A 14961-nucleotide genomic window follows, 5' to 3' on the forward strand; every position below is an offset into this window, starting at 1 on the left:
CGGAGCATCTCCGGCCAGTAATCCTTCAGGCTATGCATGATGACCCTACCTCCGGTCACTTAGGCACTGTGCGCACCCTTTATCACATTCGAGAACGCTTTTACTGGCCCCGGATGCGACATTCGGTTGAGTTGTATGTCGCCAGCTGCATACAGTGCCAACGTCGGAAACGTCCAACCACTTCCCCATCTGGACTCCTTCAACCTGTGCCGCCTCCCAGCTTGCCATTTCAGGAAGTTGGAATTGATCTGTTACGCCCTTTTCCTCAGTAATCCAAGGGGTACCGCTGGATAATTGTCTGCACCGACTATTTCACGCGCTACTGCGAGATGGCGGCTATACCATCAGCCGCTGCCACCAGACTGTCGCTCTTCTTGCTTCACGTTATTCGGCGACATGGACCGCCTTGTGTTGCCCTTGTAAGAGGAACGTGACAGCGGCGAATGAGCCGTGCCGTCGTTCCTACTCGGAAGGCGTAGGCGGCTAGCGGAGCGGCGGCTGCGATGGCCAACCATGGCAAGCTTACAGAACAACACTGCGCGTGCCGAACTTGCGCCTAGAGCACGCACTACGCTTTCTTATTTTCCTCTTTCTTTACAGCCGGTGCCAAGGCACAGGCTGATAGCGTCGAGCAAAGCGCCCCACGTTGTGTCGGCGGGCCCTACAGGGCCCCCCCGGGGCCCAGACGGAACGGCGATGAAACAAGTTTACTAAGTGCAAGATGGGTCCGTGGGCAGTGCGAATCCGTTAAAGCGAAGGGGACTAGCCAAGCAATCTGGTTGATGAGGCTGCGAGTGGCGCTGCGGACGAACGGTAACAGCACGGAGAGTGAGTGCACAGCAGTTCACGCTGGTCAGGCGAAACGAACGGGGACTGAGCGCTGTCATTGTTGGGCACGACAAGCCGCAAACTCGGTCGTCACGCGTTCGCAGATGCGTGAGCTCTGGTGGATGCAGCTTGTGCACGCGCTTGTCCGGTCTTGCTCGACCCGCGGTAGACGTCGCAAGCTGCAAACTTCTGCGCGCGACACCGCCCGAGTCAAGTGAAGAGGGTCCGGCATGCGCCTGCCGGAGCCTGGGTGTAGCCACGATCAACGACGTTGGAGTCGAGTGGCGCTCGACTCCAACGACTTCACTCTCTCGAGTGAAGCCGACGAGAGCGGACGTGTCGAGTTGAGGTGCCGTTTCAGCGCAGCAGGAGCAGCGTGCCAAAGAGATAAGTTTTCTTATTTTATAGTTCCTCTTTGTTTTGTTTTTTAGGAGGGTTAGCCTAGCCAAGCAATCTTTATAAATTATTTTCATGCTTTTTCACTTTCTTGGTCTTCGAGCTTAGGTAAAAGTAGGTAACAAATTGTTTTTTTTGTCACATCCCCGCGTTGATTGTACGAGATGATGGTTGGTACTCGGGGAAACCCACGCGTGCGTTGTTCGGAGTGCGAGCGTTCTTACGCGTTGGAAGAAACGCGGTTTAAGTCTGCACGCGAAGCGAACGGTGCCGATTTTATCTGTAGGATGTGCGTGCTAGGGTCGCGGCTAGACCGTCTCGAGCAAGAGAAAGATAAGCTAGCTAAGAGGGTTGGAAAGCTTGAAAAGGAACTTAAAAGTGAGCAGAAACAGAGGGAGGAGGTAGAAGAAGAGCTAGTTAACGTAGAGATGGAGCTGAGGGCCACCATTCAGCAAAGCAATGGTAAACCCATCGAGGCGAGCATCGTGAATGGAGCTGGCTCCGATGCGAGTGCAGCGACAGCCGAACCCGCCACGCCGGGAGGCAGTGGCGGAACCGTCAGTGATAGTCACGAGGGGGATACCACTGACGCAGCCGCGGAAGAGAACAATGCCAAGGGCAAGGATAAGACAGGAGGGGAGGGCATTGTGACCTCGGGGGCAGCTTTCGGCGGTGAGGGGGAAGAAAAGCGTCGAGTAGTCTTTGTTGGGGATTCCAACATGCCTAGAGTAGAACCGGCGATAACAGAGAGGGTAGGTGCAGGCGAACGAGTCGAGGTTAGCGCGCTTCTGGGAAAGCCGATTAGAGAGGTGATAGCGAAGGCCAAGGAAGGCATGTGGGACACAATGGAGGAGAGACACCTAGTGGTGATAATGGGCGGAGTGATTGATGTACTGCACGGACGAGGAGCAGGGATCACAAAGCAAATAGCCAAAGGGGTCACCGATCTGCGGAATGTTTCAAAGGAAGTGCAAATCGCGGTGTGCACGGTGCCAGAGCTTGAAAGGCAGGGCTATGAAATTGAAAGGGCAATTCTTGCAGTAAACAGGGAAATTTGGGCTCTAGCTAAAGCAATGAATTTTACGGTCACTGACATCAACCGAGAAGTGCACCGAGCAGGCCGCGAAGGCGCTTTTGTGCGCGACGGGATACATTTTAGCAAAAGGGTAGCAACACCGGTCGGACGTCGATTCGCAGCGCGAGCTGTAGCTTTTTTAGGCGGGCCCCAGGCAATCAGGAAGCAGGATTAAGTATTGAACGTAGCGAAGCACCAGTAAAGGGCAGAATTAGACGACCAGGAGTCGGGAAAAGACGGAGAAAGGATAAGAATAGAGAAGGTAAAATTTGCTACATTAACATGCAGGGTGGTCGCAAGCAGCAAAAATGACTGGAAATTCAAGCGCAGCTGAATGATGAAGCGATTAGCGTGTACGCCTTGACCGAAACACATCTAAGAGATTTGGAGCAGCCACCTGTTATTCACAATTTTGTATGGGAAGGGTGCAACAGAATGACCGGGTCAAGGAAAGGCGGAGGCATAGGCGCACTAATTAGGCGAGGTCTGAAGTGGCAAACGGTAAACGAGACATGTAAAGAGCATTTATGGATTAGTGGCACATGGCAAGGTAAAAAGACGTGGCTGGGAGTAGCTTACCTATGGACAGGTAGTGATAGCAGAGAAAAAAATAAGGAATTGGTTGATTGCATTAGAAGCGATATTAATGAGTTCAGTAAATCGGGCCAGGTGATATTAGTGGGAGATATGAACGCACACATGGACGATTTAGACAGATATACTGATTACAACGGCTCTCTAGTGCTGGATCTGTGTGATGAACAGAACCTTATAGTCGTTAAAAGGGAGAATAAGTGTCATGGACAGGTAACGTGGCAATGCGGAAACAGGCAGTCATGTATCGACTACGCCTTAGACTCGGAAATGGTCTATGAACAACTAGACCAAATGATAATAGACGAGAATAGAAAAAATAGCCTGGGAAGCGATCATAGATGTTTAGCATTAAAGTTTGGGCGAGATACTAGCACAGAACATGAAACCATAGCCTCAGAGTTTTTAAAAATGAATGACGAGCAAATAACAGAGATCACAAACAACATAGAGCAGAAAATTGAGGATTTCCCTACAGCAGTCTGGGAATATAAGGAACTGGTGGACGTTATGCAGCATGAAATAAGGCGGACACGGCAAAACAATTGTTGGATTGGCAAGAGGAAACCACGTAGGTGGTGGAACAAGGAAATAAAATAAGCTACAGAAGAGCGTAAAGAGGCATCTAGGGCTCATCGAGAAACCATAAAGTTGGGATTACAAGAAGAAGAGATGTTCCTTAGATAGAACACATACCGAGAAAAGAAAAGGGTGGCGAGTGAGCTCGTGCAAGAGAAAATTAAATGCGCAAGGGAATGTTGGGTGCATAACATTCACAAAAGAGACAAAGACACTCCAAAAAGATTCTGGAACCATAAAAGCACTCGGAGCTCCAACTAAAAATTCGCAAACGGCTATAAAGGATGAAGAGGGTAACATCTACGAAGGAGATGATGCGACGCGGTACATCACAGACGTTATTAGGGATAACTTCGGCACGAAAAAAGCGTAGTTCAGACAACACATCCAGCAACAGCAGAGAGGCCAGAGAGATCAAAATTTAGCATAGAAAGCTTTTATTGGAAAAAGGCAGCAGAAAATGTCCCAAACAACACCAGGACCCGATTAAATCCCAATACAGCTAATCAAAAACCTCGGTCCAAAAAGCAAGACACTGCTGACAAATGCCATAGACCAAGTGATTAGAACAAAGAAAATTCCCGTTGGATGGCGTGAAAGCAAGATGAATCTCATCTACAAATGCAAAGGAGATAAGGATAAGACGAGCTCGTACAGGCCAGCTACAGTAACGTCGGTGATATATAGAATGGCAATGCAAGCCATAAAATTAGAACTGTCGAAGTGGGTGGAGAAAAACGATGTATTGGGGGAACTACAGAATGGGTTCAGGCCAGGCAGACGCTTAGAGGATAATATGTTTGTACTAACTCAGTGCATAGAGATTTCACTAGCTCAGAAAAGACCTTTATCGGTAGCATTTCTAGACATTAAAAGAGCTTATGACAACATAGACAGGGAATTGTTGTGAGATATTCTTCAATACGAAGGCATAAATGACGATTTCGTGGAGCTGCTGAGGGAGATATATAGAGACAACCAAGTACAAGTGGTATGCGAAGGTAGAAAAGGAAATGAAATGGTGGGAATTCACCAAGGGTTGAAGCAAGGATGCCCTCTGTCACCATTGTTGTTCACGCTTTACGTCAAGGGCATAGAAAGACGACTGGAAAATAGCGAATTAGGTTTTGATTTATCCTACATGCGTAATGGACAAATGGTGCAACAGGAGGTCCTCGGACTGATGTACGCAGACGACATTGTGCTACTAGCGGACAATAAAAAAGATTTACAGATACTTGCGAATATCTGTGGGAATGCAGCGACAAATCTAGGCCTTAAGTTTAGCACAGAGAAATCAGGAATGATGATCTTTAATGAACACACGAGTAACTTCGTGGTGTCAATTCAACAGCAAGTAATACCCATAGTGAAGCAATATAAGTACCTCGGCGTACACATAAACGAAGGAAAGAATTACTCAAACAACCACCAAGATAATCTGAAAATAAAGGGGAAGCGGAATGCAGCAATAATGAAACACAGAGCACTGTGGGGCCACAATAAGTATGCGGTGGTGCGTGGAATCTTGAAAGGAGTAATGGTGCCAGCGCTAACATTCGCAAATGCCATTATATGCTTAAAATCGGATATATTGGCGGGTTTGGAAGTTAACCAAAGATCAGTAGGCCGGTTGGCTTTGGGAGCCCATGGTAATACCACAAATGAGGCAGTGCAGGGTGACATGGGTTGGGCCTATTTTGAAGTCAGAGAAGCACAGAGCAAAATTAGTTTTGAAGAAAGGCTCAGGAACATGGATGAACATAAATGGGCGGTTAAAGTGCACAAGTATTTCTACATGAAATGCGTGGACACAGAATGGAGGAAGAGGTCAAGGAAGTTGGCAACCAAGTACAGGATAATCGAAACTGCAAATAGACAACCAGGAGCCATCAGAAAGAAAGTGAGAGAAAAAGAGAGCGTGAATTGGATGCAAAGAATGGAAACAAAAAGGACAATGGAGATTTACAAGAATGAGAAGAAAGAAATTAGAAGGGAAAATCTGTACGATAACACAAGGGGCAGTGCCTTGCTATTTGAGGCTCGAGCCGGTTGCCTAAGGACGAAAACATATCGGAACAAATATTCGGAACTAGATGAGACATGTGCATGCTGCAGTAAAGATCCAGAAATCACTCAGCACATCCTGATGGAATGCGACGGGATCCACCCAGCGAGAACCGTAGGTAACGTGCAACTCCCAGAAGCGCTTGGTTTCAAAGTGGAAGGAAACATAAACAGATCAGGCGTAGAGATCAGCAAGAGACGATTGGAGTACTGGTGGAAAAAAAGCAGGGAAAAGATGGATACGACCTGATCTCTTAAAATCATAGGCAGCGGCACAAGGTAAATTTTTGAAAAAGAAAAATAATAATGAGAGGTATTCAAAAATGCTAGATAAAGAACATGTGCAGTATACCTGATTAAATCAAGCAGGCTAGGTGACGATTTGTCGCCGCCCCGTTTCAAAGGGGATGCCAATAAATCATCATCATCAAGGCATCGACGGGCAACGCTCAATGACAGCACCGGCGCAGGTTGGCAAAGATCTGGGAGAGCCGCGGCAGCAGCGGCCGGATCATGTTGCTTGGCGAGCTCCAACGTGAGCACGACGCAAAGGACAGGATCAGGTGGTGGGTGCGAGACACCATCAAGACTCGCGTCGCAGGATAATGGTGGCAGTCCATCTGCCGTATCCTCGTCACGGGACGATTGTGCACAGCCTTCATCGTCCTACTTGTCAGAGCGGTCGCCGGCAGGGCCCAACGGCAAGTCGGCCGAAGGAGAGGACGGGCAGCGCAGGGCAGAGACGAAGGTCGCTGATGTTGCGTCGCTCTCGCTGGCTTGTAGGTGCCACGGTGTGTCGACAGTTGACAAAGTCAGAGGCAGTGGAGTCGGCTCGCGCGCTGACTCGGAGGCTCACTCAGCCGGCAGCTTGGACAAATGCGGTGAAGGGTTGGTAGGAGGTCGAATGGCAGGAGCGACGTCGTCGCCAGACCCGACGGCGTGGGACACGGGAGCCATCGTTGAGTCGGCGATGTCTCCGTTGCCACGTGTCATCGTCGGTCGTGATAAAGGCGATGAGGTGGCCTGAGGACGATTGCATACGGGCGCAGGAGCAGATGCGCTTGATGCTGGCCGTGAGGGTGTTGGCAAAGATGAGTCGCGTACCGTGTGGTCCACCTCTGGAAGAGGGCGGTAGGCAGCGCCATAAAATTTGAGGATGGACTGCCGCAGTTCGTCGTATGGGCGCGGGCCAGGCGACGGAACGCCGAGGTGGAGATGGAGAGCAAGCGGCAGGACATCGAGGAGTACCGCGTGCTTGAACTCCTGGATCCTTATGTGGTTCAACTCCAGAGCCGCCTCGAACTGGGCGAACCATGCGCCGACATAGCTGGACGAGAACGGGGGCAGTGGTGCGGTCGAACTGTGGCTCCGGCCAGGTGGCCATGGCAGCGTGTCGCTGGGTGCAAGGCGCATTCTTCCGGGTCACTACTGTAGGAGGAATGTGATGGCGGCTGACGAGTCGTGCCGTCGTTCCTACTCAGAAGGCGAAGGCGGCTAGCGGAGGGGCGGCAAGCTTTCAGAACGACACTGCGCGTGCCGAGCTTGCGCCTCGAGCACGCCCAGCGCTTCTTTATTTTTCTCTTTCTTCACAGCCGGCACCACGGCCTCGGCTCAGGGCGTCGACCAAAGCGCCCCGCGTTGGGGCATCGGCGGGCGCTACACCCTAAGCGACCGGGGACGTCAATTCACAGCGGATATCGTGGAAGAGCTTCTACGTTTATGTAACCCACACCTCAGGCACTCGACCCCGTATCACCCGCAAACGAACGGCCTCACTGAGCGCACTAATCAAACGATCACGAATATGCTTTCAATGTATGTTGCGTCCGATCATAAGAATTGGCGATGAAGTTCTACCGTTTATTACTTACGCATACAACACCGTCAAACATGAGACAACCGGCTAAAGCCCCTTCCTTCTATATGCTCACCCGCCTCGGTATACGCTCGACACTGCCCTCCCTTTTTACCACCACGACAATCTACTGTTATGTCTTGAACTTGAAAAATAATTTTTAAAGTTTGAATACCACGGATAGATGTCAAAAGCTCTGTCTCCGTGTACGTGATAAAAAAATGACTATCTCCATCATCTCCTCATGTTCTCTGTGGTAAAAACTGCATTTCATTGTTTAAACGCTGAGATGAACATGGAACTACGTGTAATACATTGTCATGTTGCTGCCGAGCCCTGTATTTTCCCGCAATCTCGGTGACTTCGAAACAATCCTCGAGGTTCTTTCGGCCGTCATGGATGACACAGAGGTCTAAATAAATTTATGTTCAAATTTCTCGAACGCGGAAGACAAGAATATCAGTAAACCACTCCTTTACCGTTGCACATGCACCGTACTCCATACCCAGAGTGAATATTTTGCGTAACCACTTCCCACTGAATTCGAAAGAAGTTGAAGGCAATGTGCAATGTATTGTATAATGGGTCTTGGGAGGATATAGCTCAATTTCTTGCACAAGAAACCGCATCCAAAAGAACAATAAATAGGCTTTTCATGAATGCCGAATAAATATTGCAGTACGAGTGGGGAAAAACATGTCCAGAATACATATTCGCAATTTAGTAACGACCCTTGCTTGAGCTAAACAAGAGTTACATCTCGATGTTGGCGTCCGACAAGCCAGCATCGAGGAAAGAAACTAAAAGAGGGAGCGTCACGTGACAATCTTGAAGCCTAGTCATTAAAAAATATAACAGTAGAACTCGCGAAAGACAATGCATCGTAGTCACGTGACAAGCAAGCGGTAGTTCTTTACACCTCACGCGGTCGCCCATCCGCCCTGCATGATGTGTTCTACGTGCGTGCACGCGTCTGCTCAATGCCGTGGAACGTTTACAGAAGGAACGCCGCTACCTCTGCCGTTCCTTCATTAACGTAACGGCTTACCGTTACAGTTTCACCAAGCCTTAAAGGAACGGTGGTGTACCTCCGTTCCTCTCAAAAGGAACTAGTTCCAGGAACGCCTTTCCTATGAACGCCGTTCCGTACAACGCTGCGCTGAGTCGCGGCTAAGGCCCGTCCACGTTACTGGCAAGGTAGCTCGCCGCACGCCGTTTGCCATTCGCGGGCCGCCGTTCGGCAACCATTTTGCTCGCGAACGCCGAAATTTCGTTGCTGTAGAGAGGATGAGACCGCGACTCATTTGTGCGGAAGCCTCACCGCCGTTGATCGCTCGTCGGCGCCGATATCGTCGCTAGGCCTTTTCCGGTTCCCTTCAAAGCTAAAGCGGACGGCGCTTCGGAAGTAATTACCGACGCTCACGAGGCGCAATATTTTCTTATCGTTGTTAGCGCTCTTCGCAATAAGTGCACACAAAGAAGAGAAATACGCTGATATTAGCGGCGCCATCCGCTGCGATGCGAGCACAGCCGAGCAGGTCGTCTCCCGTCGGTAGCTGTGCGCTGCAGCTGAGCTCGACAAGTATCGGAGCTCTCGTTCATGTTAAACGTTTGACAGTGGATATTGTTTTTAATAAAATGTACAATTTATACATCGCTTTATCTAGCAGAAATAATTTTGCTTGAAACAGGAGCTGCAGCCGTTGTTTTCGTCACCGGCGGCGGAGGCGCGCAGCTTCGCTCGTCGTCGATTGGCCCGTCGATCGTGCAGCGGGCGGTGCGCCGGCCGAACTGTCGTATACTTTGGACACCTCTCGCGCGGCAGACGTTCTACGGTACTGGAGGTCGGTTCGCCGTCGGTATTTTTGCCGCTAGCGTGGACGTGCAAGTAGACAGTGTAAGCGCGTTGGCGACGAGGAAGGTCACGTGACATTTGGAGGAGGACTTGGCGAGTAGGAGAGACCAGCCGACGATGAGAGTAACGGAAGAAAGAGCGAAACGAGCGAGGGCCTTGTTTCGATCATCAAACGCGTGTAACTCCGCGATTACGTACGGCACCATTTCAAAAAGTTCTCGCGGCTACGTGTTCGTTGTACACTCGTACAGAACTGCAACACCACAACTAAATTTCGACCTCTGGGTGGTTAGGGGAAAAAACAGTAATGAAATGTATACAAAAATGCTAGATAAAAAACACGTACAGCATACCTGATTAAATCACACGGGCTAGGTGACACTTTGTCACCGCCCCGTTTCAAAGGGGAGTCATTCAGGCGCAGATCCAGGGGGGATGTCCGGATGTCCTGACCCCCTCCCCCCCCCCCCCCTCATATTTCTGCATTGCCCCTCGCAGATGGTGTGATGGCCCTGCCGCAAAAATATGCCCAGCAGCATTCTTCAAAAGTATTTTTCGTGAGTACCAGTGGTAGCAGCCATGTACAAGTAAAGCTAGCTCGCTCAGAAGCTTAGCGGTGTGGTGTTGCGACGCTGCCGTAGTTATTTTTTCTCATGAACACTTGGACCCCCTGGCGCCGGGCGTGCATTAATTGTTCCGTCCGCGTCATCTTGCGAACGAAGCGACGTCTCTTTTGTCAAGCACGCCGATGTGCACGCGAGCGCCACGCGCCTGATTAGCTGAGTACCCCCTCGGGGTGTCATCGGCTACCTCTTACCGTTACCTGGAAAGCCGGGGGTGCGGCGTAGTGCGTTCACGCAAGAGAAAAAAAGCTAACAAAGCGGAGAGGCATCGACAGCAACAACGTGAATACAGACAACGCGAACGCAGACAGCGAAAGCAGTACCGTGAAAAAGTGGAGAATGTGTCGACGAGCCATGAGTATGAGGACGAATGTCACCGTCTGCAGTCTCTCACGGCGGCGAAACTTCACGAGGAACGTGTTGCCGCGTCTCCTCGCGGTGGCAACATGCAACACATCAGCCCGCGCCCTCCTCTGAGCCATCACAAAACCTTCTAGTACATACTGTAGCCGGACCAAGCAGAAGCGCGCAGGGCTAGACCAAGCTGAGACCACGCCGTCTCTGTTTGAGTTTTATGTTGTCTCCTGTCATAGTGCCCCAGTGTATAGTCTAATCTTGATCAACTGAAACAGTCCCCCTGTCCTTTGCAGTTCGTCTGTCTGCCCTTCAATGCCGCGTAGCGACTGCGCGGAGTTTAGTGCTACAATGTCACAGAAAAGTATACCGACATTTTAAAGGCGAAATCTGTATGTTTCAAGTTCGCTGTGAGCTATAGAAAAAGTGAGCGAGCTTGCCTCGCCTTGCCTCGCGCTCGTGCAACTACTCGCGCGTTCGTCATATTCCACAGCTGGCCAGCTGTGGGGCCAGCCACGGCCGCTGGATAAAAAAAAAAAAAAGGTGCGTCGGGCGCGCTGCTATGGGAGCAAACGGGACGGCCGTAGTTGCATTGTCGGCCGCTTGGCTGGGCCGAACGGCGCTAGCTGTCGGGGCTGCAACGCGTCGGATTGCACGTCGATGGCGTTCCAAGGCCGTTCCTGACGTATTTGCTATACCGATGTCAGACAACAGCCCCCGGCGTGTGGCGCCGCGGCTGATCACACCGTTTTCGATGCACGCGGCAGGCCGCACCCTTTTTTTATCCAGCGGCCGTGGGCCAGCTGTGGAATAAAGCGTTCCCATACTGCCCTTCGCGCTTAACGGGCGTTGAGGGAAAGGGCAATGGCGTGCTGGGGAGGAGGAGGTAAATATCAGCAGCCGCTCAGTAGGGGCGTTGAGGCAAGCGCGATGTCGGTGCTGGGGAAAAGGCGAGAAATGTCAGCGGCGCCGCCCGTAGAACGTTCTGGAAACGGCGGGAGCACGCTCGCAGCGTGCTCGAGCGACATGTATACGTCGCCGCGTGGGCTCAGAGCTTCATTCCACATCACTATGGGTCCAACTATGCTTTCGCCTTCACATTCTTAGAAAGTTCTAGGCATCACCCGTAATTTTTTTTCTAATGTGTCCAAGCGTTCGTTTCAAGACACTGAAGCCAGCAAAGGTAATAATGAGTACAAAAAAACTTATAATTATGCTCTTTGATTCACGTGTTTTCTTTTGCCTAAGGTAAGTCCCCGCGAGTGTATATAAATAACCAGGAAGACAAGTTACCATTATCCATTTTCAATTTCCCTTCTCTTCTGTCGTAGTAATGGGAAGGCCTCTGTCTCTTGTGTTAACCATGTTGTTACGGAATCTATATGTGACATATAAATGATATCGTGCGTTTCTACAAAAATGAAAGAACTACCCGGCCCGTACCTCAAATGTGAGACGAGCCTTTGTCAATTAAATATAAACGAAGTGAGGTCCACTCATCACATGACTTTGGATGTTGCCCTGCGTGGATTGTCAGGGAACTCAGGGATTGCCAGGGAGCAAACAGTGCACAAATACGGCAGTAATTTTTTGTTATACGTTGTTTTATTCCCGTGTTGCTTTCATACTCCGTGATAAACCGTAATAAAATATTAAACTGTTAAGCTGTGTACTGTTTATTTTTAAGAGTTGAGCGTTGTGTCCGACTTATTCAAAGGAGCAACTCTCCCCGCACTCTTACAACTGTTCTTCAGGAGGAGTATGCAGCTTTCAGTTTCACATATAATAAGTTGTTTCCGCGACCAACCTGCTTAATGCAAAAGATCTCTCGCTGAAGTGTTCATATATAAATAAAAACAGCTAAACCACGAACTACACATAAGCAACTTTTATAACTGTAACGCTCAATGGGATCACAGTTACGCGTTGACACTATCCAGTACAAGCACACTACCGTTCGTACGCTACAAGCTTTGCATTATAACATCGCACTGTTTTATTGACGTACTTAAAGCACAGGAATTAAGCTCCAACCCACTCGATCTGTTTGTCTGAGTGGGCATTCTCGCGGAGCGGGCGAAGCAGCAGCTGCGCAGTGGGGGAGCGTGACGACAGCGGCAAACGCCAGCACGCGGGCCTAGGATGGCGTCGCGTGGTAAACAAAACGTGAAGCAAAAGACGCAGGCTCGCTCTCGGCTACTACGCCTCATCGTTCTTCTTGTAGGTGGCGTCATGAGTCTTCATACGCGGCGATTCGCATAGCGTAAACAACCAGCGTAGCGGTTGGCGCGTTGGTGCGGAAACGTTAGTCCTCCAAAGCAAAAGAAGCTGTCTCAGCCGAACAATTTCATTTCACTTCGTTTCATTTCATTTCATTTTATTTGGGCCCATTTACAAGCAAATGGAGGGGGCCAAGGTAAAAGCTGCTTATTGGCAGCTTGAGTGGTCCCTGGCACCCTTTACATATTGGCAGACCGGTGGAAAAGAACACTTTCAGAAATGAAAAGAACAAATAACAGTGGATTACATATTAACTGGATTAATCACATTTCTTTCATTGTGAGCACACGTAGTTTCACTGTACCATGGTGATTTAAATTATAGTTTTCGCAAGGCAGATGAGCTCCGGTGGTGTCAAGGCATGAATGTCAATTCCGGTTTCTAGATAAGAATTTAGTAGCCGTGGCAAGGTGCTTGCGACCATTTGATGGCCGTAATTTGTTCTCGAAAAAGGTATGAGCCATTTTCCATGGCGGCGCGTGTCATGTGGGTGCATACTCTTTTAAGTTTGCTGTTTGTTATTAGGTTGCTTCTATCTTTTACTTGAAAGTAGTAAGTGCGTAGGAAAGTTTGTTTGTACAGATGATGACTTTTTGTTATGTTGTACTTGGTGAAAAGACCATCAGTGTGTGAGTTGTACGGCACATTTGCAATAGCGCGTATTACTTTTTTTGCATCAGTAGTATTTTAGAGAGATTGGAAGCCGATGTTGTGCCCCATACAAGATGGCAATACTTTACATGCGAGGCAAGCAGTGCATTATAAATGATCAATTTAGCTGACGTTGGTAAAAGGTACCGATTTCGATGTGGTATGCCTGTTCAGCGGCTCAGTTTCTGGAGTATAAAATCCACGTGAGCGTCCCATTGCAATGTGTCGCTAAAGTATAGAAGTACTTATACCGCGTCATCAACCTCTATATGCTCAGAGTATAGTAAAATATATTGTGGGTCAAAGGAGTACACGTACCTCTTGTTTTAAAGATGACTGCTTGTGTTTTATAGGAGTTTGCTTTTAAAAAGTTGTCCTGGCTCCATTTTGAGAGATGGGTGAAGAGATCGTTCGCTGCACCAATGAGGCCTGTATAAGAATTGTTTGATAAAGAAACACTTGTATCATCTGCGTAGTTTAAGAATTTTGCCTCTCGATGGATAAGCACTATGTCGTTTATGTAGATATTAAATAGAAATGGACTAAGGATACTTCCCTGAGGGACACCTGTTGGTATTTGTCGTGAAGATGATATGCTAGTGTTTATAGACACATATTGCTGCCAGTTTCTAAGGTAGGATGTCAGTAATTGAAGAGGAAGGCCCCTGATGCCATATCTTTCAAGCTTAAGTATTAGGAGGTCATGATTTAAGCAGTCGAACGCTTTTGTGAAGTCTATGTGTAGACCAATTACAAGTAACTTATTTTCGAGGTTTTGCAGCATATATTCTTTCTCTGCTACTAGTGCTAGCTCTGTTGATTTACCTTGTTTAAAACCGTATTTAGCGTCTGTGATTAGTTTATGCTTCTTGCTGAAAGATGTTGATTGGTTGAGAATGATTTTTTCATTTGAGCGACAGTGCTTCAACGAGCGACAGTGTTTGAATGCAAGCCGAGTGTAGAATTATTACAGCAATTGACAACACCTCGTGACGTCGCGTCAGACCGGTGACTGTCCCCCCACACTGTTTAAAATGAAAGAATGGATGTACAGTAGTTTGAATAGCGCAGCAGCAACTTGTGGTGGCGCGTACATTTTCATCGCAATGATTTCGTCAGTGTAGGTAATTTTTACGCAGATGACTTATTACGCAGTAGTAGATATCGACTAATTAAAGATACACGGAATTTTTTAGTACATTTTGAATGTTTTCATCGCGGCAGTTCTTGGCGCATACAGAAGACATGCACTTGATTCGCGAATACTTGATGGAGTGTCGCAGGTGCTGTCGTTGAGCTCAGATCTGAAGAACCTTATCCGGGGCATGTTGGAGCCTGTGGTGACACTGCGTGCATCAATGGGACGCGTCATACGCCATCCCTGGATCAAGAGGTACCCGAGCCCGTTCAAGGAGTGAGCACGCAACATTTATCCTCCAGTATTTATGGGCCACCCTCGTTCAATGTTGTATGGCGCGCGTATGAAACTTTGCACCTTCATGTGCCACAAGCCTATAGCATTGTAGTATCCGTTGTAAAGTGAACGTTACGCGTGAAATTAGTGTTTCAGTAATGACCACTACATGCATCACGCTAAGGGTGCGTTAAATAAAGTAGTGATTTAATAGGTAGCAGCCAATGTAACGAAATGTGCGAGCGAATGGAGAATTTATTGGGGAAATAATCCTTCGTATGTTTTTGATGAGGCTACAGACGGAAGCAACAAGGCCTTCATAGTAGTCTTTATTTTTCATCGCCGTGGGGATGATGGGCCCGTAATCACTAACACGAAACACGCCGAAAC

The 14961-nt window shown here is 48.7% G+C and overlaps 1 pseudogene; it reads left to right on the forward strand.

The window, feature by feature from the left end:
* LOC125944207 (testis-specific serine/threonine-protein kinase 3-like) overlaps positions 1 to 14683 on the forward strand; it is a 260227-nt pseudogene extending 245544 nt beyond the window's left edge.
* Positions 14684 to 14961: the final 278 nt, after the last annotated feature.

This window comes from Dermacentor silvarum, chromosome 3 (assembly GCF_013339745.2).
Source record: "Dermacentor silvarum isolate Dsil-2018 chromosome 3, BIME_Dsil_1.4, whole genome shotgun sequence".
NCBI lineage: Eukaryota > Metazoa > Arthropoda > Arachnida > Ixodida > Ixodidae > Dermacentor > Dermacentor silvarum.